Genomic DNA, 7,804 nt, shown 5'->3' with positions numbered 1-7,804 from the left:
ACACAGAAGCAGCCACAGGGAGAGGGGAGGAGGTATTCGATCAGCCAGGCTGTCACACCCAACTGTCCCAGGAGAGAGAGGACATAAGTCAGTAGGGGATTGGTGGAGACAGACATCTAACAGCCCAGAGGAGAGGGAAACCAGGAAAGATAGCCAGCAAACTATTAGAAGCTCAACTCGCCTGAGGGAAAAGAGGGTGGGGAAAGCTAGACAAGCTTTCAGAAGGCTACTTAATCTGTGGAGTGGGTGTAGCTAAGTGGAGGAATGCCTGCCTCATATATATTAGATCTCTGGTTTGATTCCCAGCACCTCTGAAGAAAAAGGATCCAGTGAGTGACCCATGGGTTGTCAAGAACCTAGCTGAGACCTTGTGACACAGAACTTACAGACTGAGATATTTTTAGTTTTATGTTTTTTTGTTAATTTTTATTTTTAATTATTTTATTTTTTATTTTATTCACCAAAACTGGATGCCTTACCTGGAGGGCAGGCTGCAAGGTGACTGACTAATGAACACCAGTAACGTGAGATGGTTCCTAGGTTCCTAAGAGGGAAGCCAGTTTTTCTGGGTTGTTGTTTTGTTTACTGTTATTTTTTCTCTTTCCTTGTTTCCTTTTTGTCTTTTCCTTAGTTTTCTCCTTAGAGTTTTTTTCTTTTCTTTCATTTTTCCCTCTTCCTTTGCTTTTCTTTCATTCTTCCTTTTCTTGTTTGGTGTTCATTTCTTCTTCTCTTCTCCTCTTTTTGTTCTTTTATTTTATTCTATTTTTTTTCTTGCTTCATTTTTTAAATTCCACCTTTTTATGTTTATTCCTTCATTTTATTTATGATTTTTCACACTCATTACTTATTTATTTTCCTGGCTCTTTTATGTTTCCTTCTCTACCTTTTTTATTATTACTATTATTCTTTTTCTTATCTTTCCTTTTTTATGGTCTTAACATTTTTTCAAGGGAACACAGACAACTACAAAGATTTAGAATAAATGGAACCAAGTGTCAAAGAGGAGCCTTAACAGAAAACAAAACAAAACAAAATATAACCCTAGAGTAGAAAGAGAAGCTAAAATCTGAATAAGCCCATCAAGGTAAACAGATACCTAGACACCAACAAAAAATTACAAGCCATAAGAAACAGCAAGACATAGCCCAGTCTAATGAACAAACTAAGAAACAGGAGGAGATGCAGAACATGAAACCATTTATCAAGGAAGCCCAGACAAATGTCATGAATCAACTTAATGAAGTAAAGGAAGAGATAAAGCATATTAAAAAGACACTGGGTGAACATACTGCAGAAACTGTAAATATACATAAAAAGATAACAGATCTATGACTGGGACTTTTTGCCCCATCCTTGTGGTGATTTTTTTGGCTATTGTGGGGTGTTCACTTTCAGGAGCAGCTCCTGAGCCCCCAGATGACTCTGAGGTTCCCATGGCTGCAAAGGTGCCTATAGATCATGTGGAGGGCCATTTGACCTTTGAGGATGTGGCCATAGACCTCTCCCAGGATGAGTGGGGACTCCTTGATGAGGCACAGAGACACCTGTACTATGATGTGATGCTGGAGAATTGTGTACTAATGGCCTCTGGGACTTGCATCTTCCAGGATCCAAGAAATTACTCAGCTGGAGTGGTGAAGAGAAGCCTGGTTGCCTAACCAAGGAGTTATGGCTCTAGCCTCACCAAGAGGTAGTTGGTATGGTGTGGAGACTGAGGAGACTCTTGTGAGCAGAGAATTTTTGTCAAAGGAAGGTCACAGATCAGGAATCCAGAGACATTTCCATCCTCACAGAAAGGCCAACTTGGCACAATGTGTGGCCCTGTCTCCAGAGATATTTTACAAATGTCTTTGCAGTGGAAACCCCATCTTGGGCAGAACCCATATATGTATGGGACATGTAGGAAACAAATTGGTATATGTCTTCACCAGTACCAGAAGCTGCATAATGGAGAGAAACCCTTTAGAAAAGAACAGAACAGAGTCTCTTTTGTCAAGAGCCATAGAGATTCCCTGTCAGAGAAACCCTTTCAATGCTGGGAGTGTAGAAAGGAATTTCCTAACAGTGCAGGTCTTCTCAGGCATCAGGTAATTCACAGTGGTAAGAAGACACAGGGGCACTGAGTGTGGGGAGGCCATTCACACGGGAAAGAAACATTACAAAGGCAGTAAATATGGGAAAGCCTTTAGTCAAAACTTCTGGTTCAACATTAGAGATTATACACTGGAAAAAAGCTTTTTGAATGCAGTGAACATGGTAAATTAGTTAACAATAAATCCAAATTTTTTATACGCAAGATAGTTCACACTGGAGAAAGGCCTTATGACTGCAGCAAATGTGGAAAATCCTTTAGCCCCAAGGTTGACTTCATCCACCCCTGAAGAGTTCACACTCAACAAAAGTGTTTTACTTGCAGTGAATGTGGAAAAGCCTTCAGGCATAATTCCACCCTTGCTCAGCATCAGAGAATTCACACAGGAGAAAAGCCTTATGAGTGCAGCAAATGTGGAAAATTATTTAGCTTCAACTCCAACCTCATGAAACATCTGAGAGGTCACACTGGGGAAAAGCCCTATGAATGTAGTGAGTGTGGGAAATACTTTAGCCACAAGTCCAGCCTCATTAATCATTGGAGAGCATACTGGAGATAAACCTTGTGAATGCAGAGAATGTGGGAAATTTTTTAGCCAAGGCTCTAGCCTTATTCAACACCAAAAGGTTCACACTGGAGAAAAGCCTTTTACATGCAGTGAATGTGGGAGATGCTTTAGAGAAAATTCTACCCCTAAAATTGGAGAGTTCATACCACAGTGAGACCTTATGAGTGTAGTGAATGTGGCAAATTTTTTTGCCACAACTCCACCTTTGTTAATAATCAGAGAATTCATAAAATTTATACTGGAGAGATGCCTTATGAGTGCAGCAATTATGGGAAATCCCTTGGTCAATGCTTTAAATTCATTCACAACCAGAGAGTTCACACTGGAGAAAAGACTTGAGTGCCGTCAAGGTGGGAAAGGCTTTATAGCCACAGCTCTACATATACTGAGCACCAGATGATTCATTCTAGAGAAAGATCTTAATAATGTTGATTGTGCATTTACTGTTTGTACACAAGAATTCTTTTCCTAACTGAAATAACAAATATTTATATTTTCCCTCAAGTTTACAATTTACAAGTTTTGTAAATTTAGCTTTTACATTTTCTTGTGTGATCCATTTTGTGTTAATTTTTGCATATGCTGTGAGGTTTAGATCAAAGTTCTTTGCTTTTTTTTGATATGGAGATCCAAGTACTCCAGGAACATTCATTGTTGAAGAGATTCTCCTTTCTATGACTAATTGCTTTTTCTCATTTGTTGAGAACCAATTGATTATAGGTTTTTTTCTTGTCTTCCTGTTGTGTTTATCTATCCATCTTTCTTATGCTGATACCTTAATTTCTTGATTAATGAAGTCTTGTAATAAGTTTTAAATCAGAGTGTAAAAAAAGATAACAGATCTGATGGTGATGAATGGCACAATGCAAGAAATAAAAAATACACTGGAAGTACATAACCACAGATTTGAACAGGCAGAGGAAAGAATTAGTGACATCAAAGACAGAGCTTCTGAAATCAGACAGATAGAACAGATAGATTAAAATATTAAAAAAATTTTTCAGGGACTCAGGGAATTGAATGACAACATGATATGCACAAACATACACACTACAGGCAACCCAAAGGGAGAAGAGAAGGGAAAGGGTGCAGAAGGAGTATTGGAGAAATTATATTTAAAAATTTCCCAACTCTTTTGAGGGACATGGACATACAAGGCCAGGAAGCACAACATACTCCAAACAGTATAAATCCTAACAGGCCTACCTCAAAACATATACTTACCAAATTGTGAAACACTCAAGACAAAGAGAATACTGAAAGCAGCAAGAGAAAAGATATCCATCACATACAAGGGAAGTTTGATAAGATTAAGCACCAATTTCTCATCTGAAACCATGGAGGTGAGAAGGCAATAGTATGACATAGTTAAGGTGCTAAAAGAAAAAAAGCCCAGCCAACCAAGGATTCTGTATCCAGCAAAGTGGGCATTCAAAAATGAGAAAGAGTTCAAAATATTCACAGATAAACAGAAAGTAAGAGAGTTTGTTAACAACAAACCTGCCCTTCAAAAAATACTAAAGGGGGTTCTGCAGATTGAAAGGAAAATCAGGACAGAGAGCATTGGAGGAGAGTGTAGAAGGAAGATTATTAGTAAGAATAACTAAAAATACAAAAAGAGAAATAAAAACAAAATATGACATATATAAGCCTAAAGAAACTATGGCTACTGTAAGTACTGCCTTGACAGTAATAACATTGAATGTTAATGGATTAAACTCTCCAATCAAAAGATATAGATTGGCAGAATGGATAAGGAAATATGACTCATCTATATGCTGTCTACAAGAAATTCAACTTAGACCCAGGTATGCAAGGAGGTTGCAAGTGAATTGCAGGAAAATAATTTTACATGCAAACAATAAACAAAGAGAGATGGGAGTAGCTATACTAATATAGGACAAAATAGACTTTAAATACAAAACTATTGTATGAGACAAAGAAGGATACTATATATTAATAAAATGGGTAATCTCTCAAGAAGAAAGAACAATTATAATATTTATGCACCATATTAGTCAGTCAAAAGGATTGTTGATGCAAAATACCAGAAATCAGTTGGTTTTTATAAAGGCTATTTTTTGGGGTAGGAACTTACAGACACCAGGTCATAAAGCATAAATTACTTCCCTCACAAGATGGCTGCCAATATCTGAGAGGGTTCAGGCTTCCTGGGTTCCCCCCTTCTTCAGGCTTCTTTTTCCTGGGGTAAGTGTTCCTCTCTTTCTGAGGCTTACTTCTGTTTCCTCTGTGAGCTTACTTCCTGGGGCTCCATCTTAAGGCTTTAGCATCAAACTCCAACTTCAAAAACCCTCCAACTCTGTCCTTCACCATGTCTTTTACCTGTGAGTCCCCACCCACCAAGGGGCGGGACTCAACACCCTAATGACGTGGCCCAATTAAAGTCCCAATCATAAATCAATCATACCCAGGTACAGACCAGATCACAAACATAATCCAATATCTATTTTTGGAGTTCATAACCATATCAAACTACTACATGCACTTAACCAACATGCCCCAAAATACATGAGGCCAACATTGGTAAAACTAAGTGGAGAAATAGATGTCTCTACAAATACAGTGGGGGACTTTAATACACCATTATCACCATTAGACAGAACATCTTGACAGAGGGTCAATAAAAGATCATAGACCTCGAATAATAAGTTAGCAGATCTAGACCTAATAGACATATACAAAAATTTACACCCAAATACAGCAGGATGGACATTCTTCTTGAGCACACATGGATCATTCTTCAGGATAGACCACATGTTAGGTCACAGAACAATTCTCAAAAAATTAAGAAAGATTGAAATTAAACAAAATAGTTTTATCTGACCAAAATGGAATGAAGCTGCAAATTAGGAAGGGGCAGAGAATCAGAATAGGCACAAGGATATAGAAGATAGATAATACACTCTTAGACAATCATTGTGACCAAGGAGGAAATTGCAAAAAAATCAGTAACTATGTTGAAATGAATGAAAATGAGAACACAACATATCAAAACCTATAGGATGCACCAAAAGCAGTGCTGAGAGGGAAATTTATAGCCAAAAATGACTATATTAAAAAAGAAGAAGGAGCAGATGTGGCTCAAGTGGTTGAGTGCCTGCTTTCCACATGGGAGGGACTGGGTTCAGTTCCTGGTGCCTCCTAAAAACAAACAAAAAACAACAACAAGCGAAAAACCCTAGAAAAACCAAGACCAACTCAGGGGAGCTGATGTGACTCAGTGGTTGAGTGCCAGCTTTGTGCATATGTGGTCCTGGGTTCAATCTCTGGCCCTGGTACCTCAAAAAAAAAAAAAAAAAGTAAGAAAGAAAAGCGATAGGAATAGAAGAAAACTTCTGCAAAATGATAAAGGGTATATATGAAAAATGCACAGCTAATATCATATTCAATGGTGAAATCCTAAAAGCTTTCCCTCTAAGATCTGGAACAAGACAAGGATGCCCACTGTCATTGCTCTTATTTAACATTATGTTAAAAGTGCTTGCTTGAGCACTTAGTCAAAAAAAAAAAAAAGATATAAAGTTATCCAAATTGGAAAGGGAGAAGTAAAAATTTTACTCTTTGCAGATAACATGATCCTATTATAGAAAGCCCTGAGAAATCTTTAACAAAGCTTCTAGGGTTGATAAATGAGTTCAGTAAAGTGGCAGAATATAAGATCAACACACAAAAATCAGTAACATTTCTGTACATCAATAAAGAGCAATCGAGAAGGAAATCAAGAAAAAAATCCATTTATAATAACAATGAAAAGAATCAAATACCTAGGAATAAACTTAACTAAAGATGAAAAGGACTTGTACACAGAAATCTATATAACATTGTTAAAGAAAATCAAAGAAGACCTAATTAAATGGAAGAATATTCCATGTTCATGGATTGGAAGGCTAAACATCATTAAGATGTCTTTTCTACCCAAATTGATTTACAGATATTTAATGCAATCCCAATAAAAATTTCAACAGCATTTTTGTACTTAATTGGGAAAACTAATTATTAAATTTATTTGGAAGGGCAAAACATATTGAAAAAGGAAAACAAAATTATAGTAATCATGCTACCTGACTTTAAAGCATACTACAAAGCTGCTGTGGTCAAAACTGCATGGTATGGGCACAAGGATAGACATACTAACCAATGGAACTGAATTATTAAGAGTTCTGATATAGATCCTTGCATTTATGATCAATGGATATTTGGTAAGGTCACTAAGCCCACTCAGCTGGGACAAAATGACCTCTCCAACAGCTGGTGCTGGTAGAATTGGATATCTACAGTCAAAAGAATGAGAAAGGATCACCATCTTATGCCCTATGTAAAAATTAACCTAAGATGGATCAAAGACCTAAGTATAAGAGCCAAGACCATAAAGCTCCTAGGAGATAATCTGTGAGGGAAGAATCTGTAAGATTTTGAAGTAGGAAATGGTTTCATAAACTTTACACCCAAAGTGTGAACAACAAAAGAAAAAATAGATAAATGGACCCCCTAAAATTAAAAGCTTTTGTGTTTTGAAAGAGTTTGTCAAGAAAGTGAAAAGGCAGACTACACATGGGAGAAAATATTTGGTAAGCATTTATACAATAAAGACCCAATATGCAGCATATATAAAGAAATCATACATCACAAAAATAAAAAGACAAACAACCCATTTAAAAAATGGGCAAGAGATTTAAGTAGACAGGTCTCCAAAGAAGAAATACAAATGGCTTAAAAGCACATGAAATGATGCTCAACATCTTTATTAGGGAAAAACAAATCAGAACTACAGTGAAATATCATCTAGCCACATTAGACTGGCAGCTATTTAAAAAAACAGAGGAGTACAAGTGTTGGAGAGGATGTGGAAGAGAGGGAAGACTTATTCACTGCTGGTGGGAATACAGAATGGTGCAACCATTATGGAGGGCAATTTAGCAGTTCCTCAGGAAACTTACTGTAGAACTGCCATATGATCCAGCAATCTTGCTGCTGGGTATATATCCAGAGGCATTGAAAGTGGGGGCACGAACAGATACATGTACACCAATATTCATAGTGGCATTATTCACTATTGCCAAAAGTTGGAAGCAATGAAGTGTCCATCAACAGATGAATGGATAAGCAAATTGTGGCATGTACAT

The 7,804-nt window shown here is 37.2% G+C and overlaps 1 pseudogene; it reads left to right on the top strand.

The window, feature by feature from the left end:
• Window positions 1–1,179: 1,179 nt before the first annotated feature.
• On the top strand, window positions 1,180–2,999 carry LOC139439263 (zinc finger protein 773-like; annotated as a pseudogene).
• The last annotated feature ends 4,805 nt before the right edge of the window (window positions 3,000–7,804 follow it).

This window comes from Dasypus novemcinctus, chromosome 7 (genome assembly GCF_030445035.2).
Source record: "Dasypus novemcinctus isolate mDasNov1 chromosome 7, mDasNov1.1.hap2, whole genome shotgun sequence".
Lineage (NCBI taxonomy): Eukaryota > Metazoa > Chordata > Mammalia > Cingulata > Dasypodidae > Dasypus > Dasypus novemcinctus.
This window is presented reverse-complemented; position numbering and strand designations above follow the sequence as displayed.